Source organism: Protopterus annectens, chromosome 9.part0 (genome assembly GCF_019279795.1).
Source record: "Protopterus annectens isolate FY-2018-M chromosome 9.part0, PAN1.0, whole genome shotgun sequence".
Classification (NCBI taxonomy): Eukaryota; Metazoa; Chordata; order Ceratodontiformes; family Protopteridae; genus Protopterus; species Protopterus annectens.
This window is the reverse complement of record NC_056743.1, coordinates 1,192,699,738-1,192,715,395: the sequence shown is the minus strand read 5'-3', so window position 1 is coordinate 1,192,715,395 and position 15,658 is coordinate 1,192,699,738. Positions and strand designations below refer to the sequence as shown.

The 15,658-nt window shown below is 42.4% G+C and overlaps 1 protein-coding gene across 4 annotated transcripts in view; it reads right to left on the bottom strand.

The window, feature by feature from the left end:
• CLP1 (cleavage factor polyribonucleotide kinase subunit 1) overlaps positions 1-15,658 on the bottom strand; it is a 181,930-nt gene that overhangs the window by 72,566 nt on the left and 93,706 nt on the right. The window contains exon 1 of one of the 4 annotated variants that reach the window (XM_044084106.1): positions 15,218-15,333. The exons of the other annotated variants lie outside the window; for them this stretch is intronic. The gene's annotated coding sequence lies outside the window, so the exon portion shown is untranslated. Of the gene's footprint in view, positions 1-15,217; positions 15,334-15,658 lie in introns of those variants that run through there. 4 annotated transcript variants of the gene reach the window in all.

Here is a 15,658-nt window from a genome sequence, read left to right as displayed (position 1 = left end):
CACGGCACCATGCAGAGTCTGTGCTGCTGCCCACGACTCCATTCTTTGGTGAGTTTGAGGTGGAAACACTCCGCATATATTTCAGAGGTGGGAAGAACCCCACAGAGAAAACATTCAACTCCAAACAGGCATTAGCCAGAGGTCAGGATTTGATCTTTCTACCTTGTACATGGGAGGCGAAAACTTTAACCATTATGCAAACTGTCTCCACTCCATTATTCTTTTAGCTATTATAGACAAACACTTTAGAATCACAGTTTAAAATTGAAATGGGTCTGTATGAAGCTGGGACTGCAGGTTATCCTCTTTGGGTAATACAGCCACCAAAACTTTCTTCCAAAATGCTGTTGCTTCCTCTCCTTTTAAATAGAAACATATTTATCACTTTCTTCCTTCCTAACTTCCAAACTTCCACAGGAATACCATCTGATCTTGGAAACTTCCCTGCAAATCAATAATACATCTTAAATCACCACGTTTGTTTCATAACCTCCTATCCTAACCAATAGTTGTTGAGCTTGGTCTTCCTCCAACCTTGGCATATTTAAGTCTTCCATAAATATTTCCATTTGTGCTCTTTCTTGGCTTCAACATTCTTCTGCTTTATATAAATCTTCATAAAATTTCCAAAACATCTCCAATACTTCTACATGATTTCTGGTAATTTTTCTTGTCATAGGCTTTCAATGTTTTGCAACAACCCTTTCTACTTTATGTTGCCCAAGTTGGTATACTAAAAGTTTTTGTGATCTGAAATTACTACCAAAAAATTATTTTGCAGCTACCTTTCTAAACATATGCAAATTATTCAAATACTCCATTATTTTCTCTTTAGCACTCTGCAGTTCTCCTACTCTTGTTCTGTAAGATACCCCTTACTCTGCAATACTTTAACCTTTTGCCAACTACTACCACTAAATAAATCATATTACTTTTAATCCTCTCTTTTTTACTTCTACTCTATTTTTAAACTCCATTTTCATTTTATCCCACTCACTAGGTGTCCCTTCTGAAAAAATGTCTACATTTCCACTACCCATTCCTTGGATTCCTCTTTTTTTAAAAAGGTACGGAAAGTCTTATTTTTACTTCACATCCCTGCATTTTTTATTTTAGTTTGTATCAGTGCATGATCTGAAATAGTTATTGGATGTGCGCGTTGAAGCTTTCAATTACATACACATGCTCTTGTGAAATATAATTTCTATCCAGTCTAGCCAATTATTGAACCTTGGGGAATAATATGTAACTTCTGTCAAAGTCCCTACTACTGAACTCACATTTTCCTTACCAAACTTCAGAAATCTACCCCCTTTTGCTACATTTCCACTCAAGTCCCCCCTGACACATCCTTACTATTGCAAATCAGGTTCCAGTCCCAACCCACAAGTAAAATTCCCTGCGGAAAGCAGATTTCTCCCACGCAACTTTTTGCTTCTTTCTGACAGGATTTTTTAAAGATGCAGAAGTACTTTTGACTGGCAAAACCTCCCTAGGGGCTCGCATCCTAGTCTGGCTAAGTCGACATGTAGTCCTTGCTTCTTCCTCAGACACTGACAAGAGTGGTCCTCCTAAACTGAGACAGACAGGAAAAAATTCATTGTGTCTTTGCCTAGGCAGATTCATGTTATGGGGACACAAAGTACATTTTGGGAACCAGAAGAGACTGAAAAAAATAATCACATCAACATTGCAGTCATAGGTTCACAGGTAAAGTACTAGGCTATCTGCCCAAGGGCAACTATAAGCTTAGCCAGAATGTGTTGGCTTTCGCCGCCCCCTTAGATTAGTTCCCTGTGCTTCTGTCCAGCAGATCCACTGCAGTGATCCCCGGGGAAAATTTTCTGCCTCCCATCCACTTGTCACGGTTTCTCTTGGAGTGTTAGTGAGGGGCTCTGCCTAATGTAGATTGGAATCCTGTTCCAAAGCATGGGGAGTCTCTGGGACAGGAATCTATCCCTCTAGCACGTCCTATTTATCGTTGTGGTGAGGTTTAGATCCCTAGAGCGTGTGGCTCTCGGGGATTTGTTGTTTATTTTTTTATTTATTTATTTATTTTTTTTAGGTGGAGCATGACCCATCAATTCTGGGTTGGACATAGCCTTGTATGTCAGGCAGAGATCACCTCTGAGCAGTATGCAACTGAGTACAGCTGGAGTTTCTTCAGTCAGGCTGCATAGGGCATCTGTTTGAAGCCAGTAATCCTCTTGGTGAGGTACTTCTGTGGTCTTTCCAGCTGTTGCAGGTGTCTTGTAAGGTACATCCCAAATGGGGCGTTGTACTCTATGATGGGTCTGATGAGTGATGAGTAGTTGGCACAATAACCTCTTTTGTTCTAGATGCGAACCCTTTTGTGATTAGGTGGGCCACATAGAAGGAAGGATTTTCTAACCACCTTGGCAATATGATTACCCAAAGGAGAGATTACTATCTACTTGGGTCCCCAGATTCCTTATTACATTTTCTTTATTTAAGGGACTACCACCTATGTGGTAGTTCGTGGGTACTTGTTTTTTTCCAAAGGGGATGACTATGCATTTTTTTGGCATTTAGCTTGAGGCCATGATTTTGACACCAGGTATCTGTCTCAGTGAGACCCTTTTGGAGGATGTCTGTATCAGCCGGAGAGTCAATTATGGCCCCCAGTTTGCAGTCATCTGTGAACTTGGTCAGCCACAGTCCTCCTGTGCTTGCCTGTACCTCTGAGAAGTATATACTGAACAGGAGGGGTACTAGGACTGAGCCCTGGGGGGCGCCACTTGTAACTGGTTTAGAGTCGGACCTAGAGCCCGCACCTCTCACTGTGTGGGTTCTATCAGTGAGCCAATTGGCAATCCATCATCAGTGAGCCAATTGGCAATCCATCTCGTGACATAGGGGTTTATGTTCAGGCTGGTGAGCTTGTCTAGAATACCAGAATGAGGAATGGTGTCGAAAGCCTTTGCAAGGTCTGGGTAGGCTGTGTGGACCTCCTTTCCCTCGTCTAAAGCCTTGGTAACTATCTCAAATAAGTCCACCAGGTTTAGGAGGCATGATTTGCCCTTAAAGCCAAACTGGGTAGGGTCCAATGTTTGGAGGTTCCCAATGTTTCTGTTGAGGAGTTCCATGATGATGCGCTCCATAGCTTTGCAGACCAGGCTAGTCAGGGTTATAGGGCAACGGTTCCCGGGGTCCGTTGTGGCTCCACCTTTGTGGAGTGGGATAACTGTTGCTGTGCGCCACTATATGGGTATGTAGCCGGTAGAGCGGCTGAGTTTGAACAGGTGAGGGGTTAGTTCATTTTGGAGCTCATGTAAGACACAGCCTGGGACACCGTCCGGTCCCATTGAAGCTGTGTTTTTGGCTTTGGATAGGGCTGTTTTAACTTGTGTGTCAGTGATTGCCGGGACTCTACATTCTTCTGGTATGGTTATGAGCCCTTTAGGGGGTGGGGGTGAAGTTTGCACTAATCCTGTCTGCCAGAATGTTGGCAATATCAGTCAGTTCAGTGGATTTTGTGCCATTCTGCACTAACTCAGAGCAGATCGAGAGTTTCCACTTAGGTTCTTGACATAGCTGAAGAACGCTTTTTGGTTATCTTTGGAGTCCTTGGCAATTTTTCTTTCGAAGCTAGTCTAGGATGATTTTACGAGGGATCGTACTTTCTTGCCGATACTGATCAGGGATGTCTTTCCTTCTTGGATTTTACTCTTTTCTGTACTAATGTCCTCCTTCTATTGTATAGCTTGTTTATGGCAGAGGTCCATCAGACTGGTTTCCTTTTCTTGGAGGAGTGAGTCTTGGTTTTGCTTGGGATAGCACGATCCATACATTTTTGCAGGTGCTCATAGAGTGCCTTTGTAAGGGATTCAGCAGCTTGGACAGCGTTGTCCTTTAGCATGGGGGCTGTGAACCTTTCCACCTTGGTCTTGAGTAATGTAAAGTTTGCTTTTGAAACGTTTTTCCAAGGTGGTTTCCTTGATTGGGGGTGGGGGCGGAATGTGGATATCCAGAGTGATTAGTCTATGGTCTGATCTAACCAGCGAGGGGTTGACCTCCAGTGTGGAACACCGGTCACCCATGTTGGTGATGACCAGGTCCAATATGTTGTCACCTCTGGTGGTGGTGTTGACCAGTTGATCCAGGGCATTCGAGTTTATAAATTATAGGAAGCGTTGGACAAGGGAGTTAGTACTTGAGTAGTTCTCTCAGTTAGTTAATGTTTGGGTAATTGAAATCACCTAATATTAGGGTGTTTGGTAGGGCCTTCATATTTTCCAGTGTCTCCAGAAACACGGAATGTGGGTCCTGGGTCATGGTGGGTGATCTGTAGCAAGCTACAATTTGAATTGCAGTTTTGCCCGTTGTCAGTTGCACATGGATGATCTCTGAGGCATCGTGCTGCGCCACTAACCTGGAGGTGTAGGTATCCTTGATAAATATGGCTACACCCCCCACCTTTTGTGTTTCTGAGGCCGAAAAGTATGGTATGAGTTATAGCGTAGTAGTGCTGGGGTGCTCTCTGGAGCCTTAAACCAGGTTTCTGTTACTGCACAAATAAAAAAAAAAAAAAAAAAACACAAATGCTCATGTGAGTGAATGTTCTGTTACCTGGAGTTTCTGGTGGTAGCATTTTGCATTGGATTGTACTACAAAAGTAAGGGAATTTGCCCTTATCCTGCTGTTGTGAGATCTTGTAGTCAGAATATATAATTAGCAGGAAGTATGATCCTAGTAAAATAGTTTAAAATATTTTTTGATGTTTGATCATTTCACACTTTGGTGAAAAATTATCACTGTGTTCAGTCTTACGAGTGGTTGCAGTTTGCCGATATATACATACTCACATACATACACAGTGTGTGTGTGTGTGTATGTATACATTACACAGATACCCATTCAGACAAAAAATAAATACAATTTAAGGACACTTAGTTGGTCTAACCTAACAGCTGTATTATATGGCTGAACTGGACATAGCACAAAAGGCAGAGAGCGAACCTCAACAAATCACATTCAGTTTAAAATGGACACACTGCAGACAGAATCTGTGGACATTCCTATTTCGGCTTACGGTTTTGCTCAAGTATCACTCAGGTAACACACTGTTATATGCAGTTACAGTAAAATAGATTATACATGGATTTCCCCATGAACATCCATCAACACCCACTACTTATAACTCCGGTTCTTAAAACAGCTAAACTTAGTGAGTTGGGGAGGTGGGTAAATAAATATATGAACAAACAAGGCCAATAAAAGTAACCACAGGAAGAGCTGTAGTCACAAAGATGTACACACATGCTATTAAGGGGTTTGTACTGTGTCTGACACCAGCAACCTAAGTTACATTATGGTGGCTGAAGGACCTGCCATTTCCTTTCCCTAGCCACAGATTTTAGAAAGTCGTGGTTAGTGAGCCAGGAAAAATATGAAAAAATAATTGCTTCTATTTCATTAACAACCACCCCCACTTATTGAAGCAGCATAGCTTCCTCCCCCATTTCCTTTCAACTTCAAGTTCCTAAGCTCTGATGTAATCTCAGCTAACAACTACAAGAAAGGACTCTGCAGCAAAAACAAACATCTAATTATTATCCTGCAGGATTCCAACATTAATTTCTCAGGTCTTCTCTCAAGCAACAGTTAAGAATTTTTAGCTAACAAGGGCCTCTTACAGCTAATCACAGATCCTGCCTGCCCAAATATGCAATCCAATAACTACACAACTCCTGACCTTCTCATCACTAATGAATTAGCAACAGTCTCCAACATTTCCATTCTTCCCCCGCCTTCAGTGATTACTCACCATAGTATCTGCCTCTAGTCTCCCCCTAAAACTGATCTCCTTCTGACACTAACCCATACAAAATATCAAAGTGGAAAAAAAAACATCTGACAGCCTATAACTGGTCCATAATAGAGTATCCAAGACCCTAACACAGCAGATACAACCCTAACCAAATACTCCTTCAAACCCAGGGCAAATTCTTCCCCACAGTAAAATGCCTTTTAAACAAGAACAAACCACATGTCTAACCAATGAGTTTGAATCTCTCTTCAAGCTATGATATGAAGTTTGGCTATCTCAGAAAAACAATCAAACCCCTGTCAACTGTGCTTCCTTTACAAACCTCCACAACAGAACATTCCATACAAAGGCATACAACACACCACCTCAAATCCAAACAGTTTTCCTTTCAATAAGACCGAAACACTTTTGGCATGAAGTCAATTTTCTCACTGGACTCGCATCCTCTGACAAAGCCTCTCTAAACCTAATCCAGACTAATTACGATCACTCACATACTCAGACTTTGTTAGAGAATTTACCCACCCTTCCCAAACTATCAACAGCATCTCCACTTCCCTCTTCTAGAGGCCCTTCTCTATCCCCCTTTCAACTTCAAAAAAAGCTCACATAAAGAAATCAGTAACTTACCTGAAGACGTGTTCACAGAATCCACATGTACCATGTTCAGAAAACATTCCTAACCCAGCATCTTTGTCACATTTAACATTTGTCTGACACAAAATATAATGACAAACATCTGAAAAACAACAATTATACCCTGCCCAAACAATGTAAATATCAAAACACCCAATACTTTTTGTCCTATTTCCACCCTACCACCCTTGGTGACATGCTAGAAAAGAAATGTATATCCAATATCAAGCAACATTCGGCAATACCATCTCCTTACCCTTAAACAGCATGGAAAATGGGCAGGTTGCAGTACAATGATGGTACTTTGCTGCCTAACTAATGACATTTTGCTCAACATGGACAAAGATAACTTGACAGCAGCAAGATCTGTTGAAATTATAAACGCCATTGACCTAACCAAGCATCAACTCCTCCTCCTCTCTCTACAGAGCACTGACGTTAGTAGCACATCCCTCACTTGGTTCCAAGACTTCTTGTCAAACAGATTCTTCAAAGTTAAATTAGGAATTCCTTTCTTTCAGCCCATACCTGTTTCAAAAGGGAGTACCTCAAGGTTCTATTCTAGCTCTTTTTCATTTTTCTGTTTTCATTAATAAACTACCTCACGAATCTTCCTACTCTACAATTCATCCTCTAAGCAGATGATGTGGTTCATGATCTTTAGGTCATTTCTCAATTGAAATGCAACTACAAAAAAGACTAACTCCATCAATTCCTGGCTCATTAACCACAAACTACTACTTAGGTTCATAAGTGTGTACTAGGCTAATGGCCCTGGAGCCTTTGCAAGCCTAGCCCAAGCCTAGCCCATAGAATTACCCTGGCATTGTGCCACCAGACCTTAGTTCCTAGTGCCTCTGTCGAATAGAGCTACTGGAGTGATCCCCAGAGTGAATTTTCTATTTCCCATCCACTCCTCAAGATTTCTCCTGAAAAGGGCCAGTGAGGTGCTCTGCTTGACATGTATGGGAAGTCTATTCCATAGTATGGGCAGTCTCTGGGTTATGAACCTGTCCCTCCAGCATGTTCTGTTGATTGTGGCAATGAGGTTGAGGTGTCTGGAGCGTGTGGTGCGGAGGGATTGGGATTTCTTTAGACGCAGCATTTCTAACAGAGCTGGGTCAGACATGGCTTTGTAAGTTGAGCAGAGATCGCCTCTAAGTAGGCGATATGAGACAGAGAACAGTTGGAGTTTTTTTGAGTCTGTCCATATAGGACAAGTGTTTAAGGCCTAGCATCCTATTTATGAGGTACTTTTGCGGTCTCTCCAGTTGTTGCAGGTGTTTAGTGAGGTACATGCCAAATGGGGCATTGTACTCGATGACTGGCCTAATGAGGGAAGAGTAGAGGGAGACAATGACCTCTTTCTTCCTGGATGCAAAACCCTTACTAATGAGATGTGCCACACAGAAGGACTTTCTGACACAGTGGCAATGTGGTGGTCAAAAGAGAGGTTGCTGTCAACCTGTGTTATCAGATCTCTTATAACGCCTTCTGTGTTCAGTGGACTACCATCGATGTGGTAATTCAAAGGAACTGGGTTTTTCCCAAGGGGGTGACGACACATTCTTTGGCATTCAGCTTAAGGCCATGGTTCTGACACCAGTCGTTAGTCTCAGTGAGGCCTTTCTGTAGGATGTCAACATCACTTGGGAGTTAATAATAGCTCCCAACTTGCAATCATCTGTAAACTTTGTCAGCCAGAGTCCCTTCGTGTTGGCCTGAAGTAGATACCAAACAGGACAGGACCCAGGACCGAACCCTGTGGGACTCCACCCGTGACTGGTTGGCAGTCTGACTTGGAGTCAGCTACTTTCACACTGTGGGTTCTACCTGTGAGCCAGTTTGCAACCCACCTAGAGATATAGGGGTTGAAGCCCAGCTTAGTGAGTTTTTCTATGATTCCTGAGTGGGGAATGGTATCAAAGGCCTTGGCCAGGTCAAGGTAGGCTGTATGAACCACCTTGCCTTCATCCACAGCTCTGGTGACGGACTCAAATAAGTCGACCAAGTTGAGCAGGCATGATCTACCCTTCACAAAACCAAACTGTGCAGAATCCAGAGTTTGGAGATTCCCTGTATCCTTGTTTATTAGGTCCATGATGATGTGTTCCATGGCCTTGCATATCAGACTCTTCAGGCTAATGGAGCGATAGTTCCCAGGGTCTGTAGTCGCTCCTCCTCTGTGGAGAGAGATGACTGTAGCAGTGCACCATTCGGTAGGGACAAAGCCTGAGGCGAGGCTGTGACTGAACAGGGCACACAGGTGAGGTACCAGTTCACTCTGTAACTCATGTAAAACACAGCCAGGGATACTGTCAGATCCCATAGAAGCTGTATTCTTGGCCTTGGACAGTGCTGTTTTAACCTGTGCAGCAGTAATACTGGGTGCCTGGCAATCTACTGGTATTGTGATTGGTCCTTTGGGGGGGTAAAGTTGGCACTGAATCTGTCGGGCAGTATATTGGCAATATCTGTTGGCTCGGTATAAGAGGTACCATTGTGCAGTAGCTCAGAGCAAATCTGGGTATTGCCGTGGAGATTCTTTACATAACTATAAAAGGCCTTGAGGTTGTCATAGCTAGCTTTAGAGGATTTGATGAGGAATCTCAACCTTTTGTTGAGGCTGATGGAGTTTTTCCAGTCTTGGGACTTCACCTTATTCCGCATCAGTTTCCTCCACCTGTTGTAGTTTGTTTATGGCAGGAGACCACCAGATTGGCTTTTTTTTTTTTTTTTTTTTTTTTTTTGAGGAGAGCGCCTTGGTTCTATTGGGTATGGAGAGATCCATGCATTATTGGTGTATAAATTGGCGGTCATGCAACTATTCTCCATTGCATTGGTGCCGTGAAGTTAGCCACCTTTGTTTTTAGGAGCCCAAAGTTAGCTTTGGAGAATTTTTTCATGGTGGTTACCTGTGTGTGGGGGGTGGGAGGGATGTGGATTTTCAAGGTGATTAGTTTGTGGTCTGATCTAACCAGGGAGGTGTTGGCTACTGGTGTACAGCAACAGTCACCCATGTTAGTAATGACCAGGTTAAGGATGTTGCTACCTCTAGTGGGGATAAGAATGAGGTGGTTCAGGGCATTGGAATTAATGAATTCCAGCAAGTGTTGGGCAGGTGTATTGGTACATGAGTAGTTTTCCCAATTAATGGAGGAGTAGTAGAAGTTACCCAGTATGAGAGTGTTAGGTTGGACCCTAATATTTTCCAGGATGCTTAGGAACATGGAGTGCGAGTTTTGGGACATGGTTGGGGACCTACAGCAGGCTACGACCTGAATCCTAGTCTTACCCAATGTTAGCTGCACATGAAGTACCTCAGATGCATTATCTTGGGCTAACAAGTCTGGCGGTGTGCGCATCCTTTATAAATATGGAAACACCACCACCTTTGAAGCTTCGGTCCAAGTTCTGAGGCCGAAAGGTGTGGAATGAGTTAGAGCCTGAGTAGGGATGCTTTTTGCTGCCTTGAACTAGGTCTCTGTTACAGCACAAATGTCAACGCTCTCCATTTTAAGGAGTGCTTTGAGTGAATGCATTTTGAGATTTAATCTTTTAGCACTAAGCAGCATGACCCTCAGATTGCATTTGCTTGTAGCTGTTACGGTGGTAATTTGGTCTTTGGAACACCGCCTAAAAAAGGCACTACAGGGGTGGCAAGAGCCTTGGCCAGTATCCGGAAGCCCAGGGATGACAAATGCAGGCCATCTCTGGCACAGCATCGAGGTCTGTCAATTGTCATCCCAGGCAGACAGATACTGGATCCCATCAGAATGACAACAGAAACTTAGCCAATTGTTGAATCAGTCATTTTCTGCTTGTACTGTGGTTCATAGGTTGGTACTAGGCTATCGGCCCTAGGGCCTATACAAGCCTAGCCATAACAATTCCCTGTCTATTTCTTCCTACACTATTTACTTCCCTGGACCCCTGTCTAGCAGGGCGACTGACGTGATCCCTGGGGTGAATTTCCTTTCTCCCATCCAATCATCAAGGTTCCTTTTGAAGAGGGCCAAAGAGGTGCTCTGCTTGGTTATCATTCTGAGTGATGGTAGGATGCTGCTCAGGGCTAGGGTCATACCCGCCTGGCCTACATAATCCGAGAGCTCCTCCAGGTCTCTTTTCATGTAGTCCAGGGAGGTACATCTCAGGTCATTCACACCCACATGTACAATGAGAGTCATATTCGTACCTGTTGTTGAGGTACCTGAGTGCGTGTGTTATGTGGCGGATCCTGGTGCCTGACAGGCAGCTGTTACTTTCTCCTTATTCAACCTAGTGAGTGGGACATCAGTGTGCCTCACTATCGAGTCACCTATGACCTGTGTGTTGGGCATGTTGTTTTGCCTTTAGGGGCTTTGGTTGAGTGGCACACTGTTTAGGAGAGTTATGTGCCTTGTGATTAGTGATGTGATGTGGTGGTCGAGTGCGTTTCTGCCTTGGAGGTCTCTGCTGTTTGGGTAGATTTTTATTGAGAGCCTCCACAAAGGTGGGTGCGTGGTTTGTATTTTTACATGAAGGCAGTGCTGGTGTGTGTTCTGGAGGGCTGTGTGTTCCATGTGGTGTGGCGCAAGTGTTGAACTTCTCCTCTTGACCAGCTATTCCGGTCTTGGCTAGAGTGCGTGGCTTCCAATTTGGATATACAAGTGCATCTCTGGCAAGTCTGAGTGTTGGGAGGTAAGAGGAGAGGGTTGTCAGTGTACATGAGGCAGTTGCTACATTACCTCAGGATGCCCAAGTTAATCAGGTTAATAGGAGAAAGCACAGGGAACTGACCTTCAGACATGCCTGGAAGGGTGAGCATTAATAAGTAGTACTGGAGCAGTTTCATTGTAGAACGTTTAGTGCTGGTAGCACTTTTTTGTGCTACAACAATTGCTACAAGAAGTCTGGTAAAGTGCTGAACTAGTAAGCTAGTAAAGGTGCAGGAGAGGAGAGAGCTAGCAGGTCTAAGGGAAAAAATGAAGAGCAGACTTTGACACCGCTCAGAAGCTTACAAACAGTCCTGGATACAGCAAATCTGTACCTGGACTAGACTAGTTACAGGAAATGTGGGAAACAAGCACAAATGCAGGCCTTAAATAATCAGGCCTTGCAAATCTTGAACCCAGGACCCGGCACACCATAGCCACAGCAATCTACTACTAAGCCAACCCTACAAAAACAAAAGCATGCTATTTGGCATCACTCAAATACTTAAAGTCAGTCAGTATCACTACCCATTGTGGCACACCAATAGAAACAACCAACTCCTTCAAATACCTCTGTTTGTGGCTACTCCAGTTGCTAACATTCCATGGCCATACTGAGAAATTAAGGGCAAAAAGGTTCTCTCTGTATATAATGCATGTATATATTGTGTGTTGCCAATCACTCTGTATATGTTATTTATCTATCGCTTTTATACCCTCAAAACAACTCTAATATTGACTTTGTATATATGTGCATATATTGCATTTTGTCAGTCAGTCTGTATATAATAATATGCATCTATTCTGTTTACGCAGAGGTGAGACTGAAACAGGTCCAGTGGGATCAGTGCTCTACCACAGTTAAATTCAAAATAAAATAAAATAAAATAAAATAAAATAAAATAAACCCACTTCACCTCTGGGCTAGTAAAATCCCAAACTACTTATCGAAACTAGCCAGGGCTGCTGTAGGCAAAGGAATCTTTCTGGCTCAACTTGAATATGGACCATCTATAACAACCTCTAGGAGACTCCTCCACAATACAGATTACTGAAAAAAATATATATTGCTTCATCAATAACTCGCTCTCTTGTGAGCACCACTGCCTCACTCTCAAAAAAGCCAAATGGCTCTCGGTGCAGACCAGAGCAGCACTACTACTAGACTTTCTCGTCACTGTCTAGCTTGATGTTTAGCAGCTAGACACACACACACACACACACACACACACACACACACACACACACACACACATTACAACCTCAGATGCTTCTTCCCCACAAACCAGGATATGCTGCACCAACACTTTTTCTCCATCTTTGTTCCTAAAATCTGGAAAGCCTTCTCCACACCTAAAGGAACTACAATCCCCTTCACAGCTGAATTAAAAAATAAATAAATAAATAATTCCCCCACCATAAATCAACCTGTACTTGCTACACAGCATAACATCACATAAGGCCTCTCAATCTCTAGCTTTACACTCTCGTTACTAATACACTTCACTTCCCCTACCCCAACTCACTTCCACCAGGATGTAATCTTGAAATATCATTTAAAATTGTAAAATGTGTATTTTCTCCCATAACTGTTGATACATCCACTGATTGCTACTCTACTGTTTGTTATATATTGTTGCTTTCTGTTTTGTTTTTGATATGCCCAACTTACTGCCCCTCTCCTCAGTTACATAATTTTTAATTTGTGAATTGTTTCACCTGGGTAGTAACTCCAAATTATCAGCTGTGGTTGTGTTATTACCTCTGTACACAAATGTAAAATAAAATTAAAAAATGCAGCAGCAGTTACAAGCATATATGTTTCTGCTTTGATTGGTTTGCACTGTGCTTAACAGCAAGTAACTAAAATAGATTATGATGGCTATTATTACACATGCTTAGGGACAAGTTCTTTGCACTCCAAGTATCTAAAACAATGAATTCAAATTTATTACTAATGTTATTTTTATAAATTCACATTTCATTACAGTAAGACATTGGAGGTGTGTACATAGGAAGTTACTAGGCTATTGACTCAGAGGTCCTCATAAGCCTAGCCAAGAGTTTAGCCCATGTTTAGACAAGTCAGCACCCAAAGCCTCTGTCCAACAGGGACACAGGTGGAATCCCAGGGGTGTATTTTCTGTTCCCCATCCAGTTTTCCAGGTTGCACTTAAAAAGGGGCAATGAGGTACTCTGCTTGATGTGGAGAGGGAGTCTATTCCACAGATGGGGGAGTCTCTGGGACACAAATCTGTCCCACCAACAAGTTCTATTGATATCACAAGACCAGGTTGGGATCATGCATACTGGTTGCTCGAGTGGAGCTTGATTCGTGAATATGCAACAGACCCATCAAGGTGGGGTCTGAGACTGCTTTGTATGCCAGAGGTCACCTCTGAGGAGTCTGTATGAAACAGAGTAGAGGGACAGGGCTTTTAGCCTGTGTAGGGTAGATGTTTGAGGCCCTGGATTCTCCTGGTGAGGAACCTCTGTAGTCTATCCAGCAGCTGCATGTGCTTTGCAGGGTGCATGCCAAAAGGGGCGTTGTACTCAATAATTGGCCTTATAAGGGAAGAATACAGGGATGTTATGACCGCTTTGTCTCTGGATGAGTTGGGCCATGTAGAAAGCTTTCTGTACAGCAAAAGCAACATGGTGGTCAAAATCAACCTGGTTGCCCAAATCCTTCAGTACTGATTGCGTACTTAGGACATTGTTAGTGTGATAATATGTGGGGACATCACTCTACATGTTTACGTGTGTGTGCATGTGTAACCATTAAACTCTTGGATAACTAGGATGTAAAATAATTTCTCCAACAGCAATATCTTTCACCCGTTTTGAAGCATTAGGCAACAGTAGTATTTTACATCAAAAAATACAAACGTGTATATATTAAGAATAAAAAAAAAATGCTGTTAATTGTTTTGCAAGTGCATTAATGCCCTCTACGTGGATGTTACGGGAAAATAATATACCATCCGGGGGTGCTAGGAGGCCCTTTGTCTGTGGCATCAGGCTTCCCAACACCCCCGGGTGGTCCATATTTCCCCTGTGATGCACACTTTTGGTTAATGCTTTCTCAATACACATACGTACACCTTATGATTTTTATCAACACCATTAACTTTCTTCCCATGCAGTTTCCTGACAGTCAGGTTGCCACCTGTCTCTCAAGGCAGTCCATATTTTGGCATCTGTGTCCTACCAAAAGACATAAAAATTGCAAATGTCCTAAGAGTTTGTACAGAAAATTATTTTAACAGCTGCATACAACAAGCATTAATTTTGCAAAAATGACGAATACTCTTTTGCTCTGGTTGTGGCCATGGTTTATCTTGCAAATCTCACATTTCCATGAAAAAGTCCCACTTTGGACATCTGAAAAGGATGCAACCCCTTTTCACATATTTTATTTGACACGTGCCACTTCTCAGTCACTCTATACCAACATACACGCGCAGCATATCACTAAGCAAGCAAAAAAAGAAATAAAATTCAACATGCATAATGTATACGCTCTACAGTGTTCCCCGTCTGAACACAGGATAAGTTACGATCCTTAGACCAGTTCTACCAGTTAACACATTTACATAAATAAACAAAGCATCCCCCCAATGGATCTTAGACCTTCCTAACCTACTTTACAATGTTAGCACGTGTTACCACTTCTGTATTAAATCAGTACATGCATTCATCCTCTACAGCGTGCTTCCAATTTTTCTTCCCATACAAACATACCTCTCAACCTTCCATCTCTGAAATGAGGAACACTATCCCATATAATGTGGAACAAATGGGCAAAATTTGGAACACATACTAACAGCTTACTAACAACTTCAGCTAGGAAGATCATACAATGATTAAAATATGCTGGTTTTACTCATACAAAACATATATTTTAATTAATTAACATAATTATTTTGTATTTACCATGGATATCAGTTAAAAAAAATCCTAACAATGAATGTGTGACAGAGCTTTTCAGTGTGGAACATGAACTTTTTAAGACCCCACATGAGGTACGTTCCTCGTAATTAGGTACACTTGAGAGGTATGCAAATATAATCAAACGGCTTTCGGTGTCTCTTACCTGTTAAAATAGCCCACTACAACAGGAGCCTAATATTCAACTTCCCCGATTGAGATGCTATGCTAAATATCATAGTAAGAGTATGTGAAACTCTACGACCAATCAAATTGTTCTATATTGAGGTGTATTTTTGAGAACCAATAAAGTGCTTCATTGAAGATTGGCGTCAAGACTCATCGATACAACTCGCTGAAGGGAATTTTGGGATGTTGTGGTTTTGAACTTTTTTCCCCCAAGGAATGCTGGGAATTGTATACTTGCATTCTATGATTGAGTAGTTGCTTTAGTAACTGCGATAGACGTCACTACACATTTAGAATGAACTATGATAGTCTGCAGACGACTGAAAAATTTAATGAAACAAGATGTTGGCTGTAGTCTTGACTTTAACCATTATAGGAGAGAAGACAGGGCTGCAGATAGTACGTAACACCAAACTTT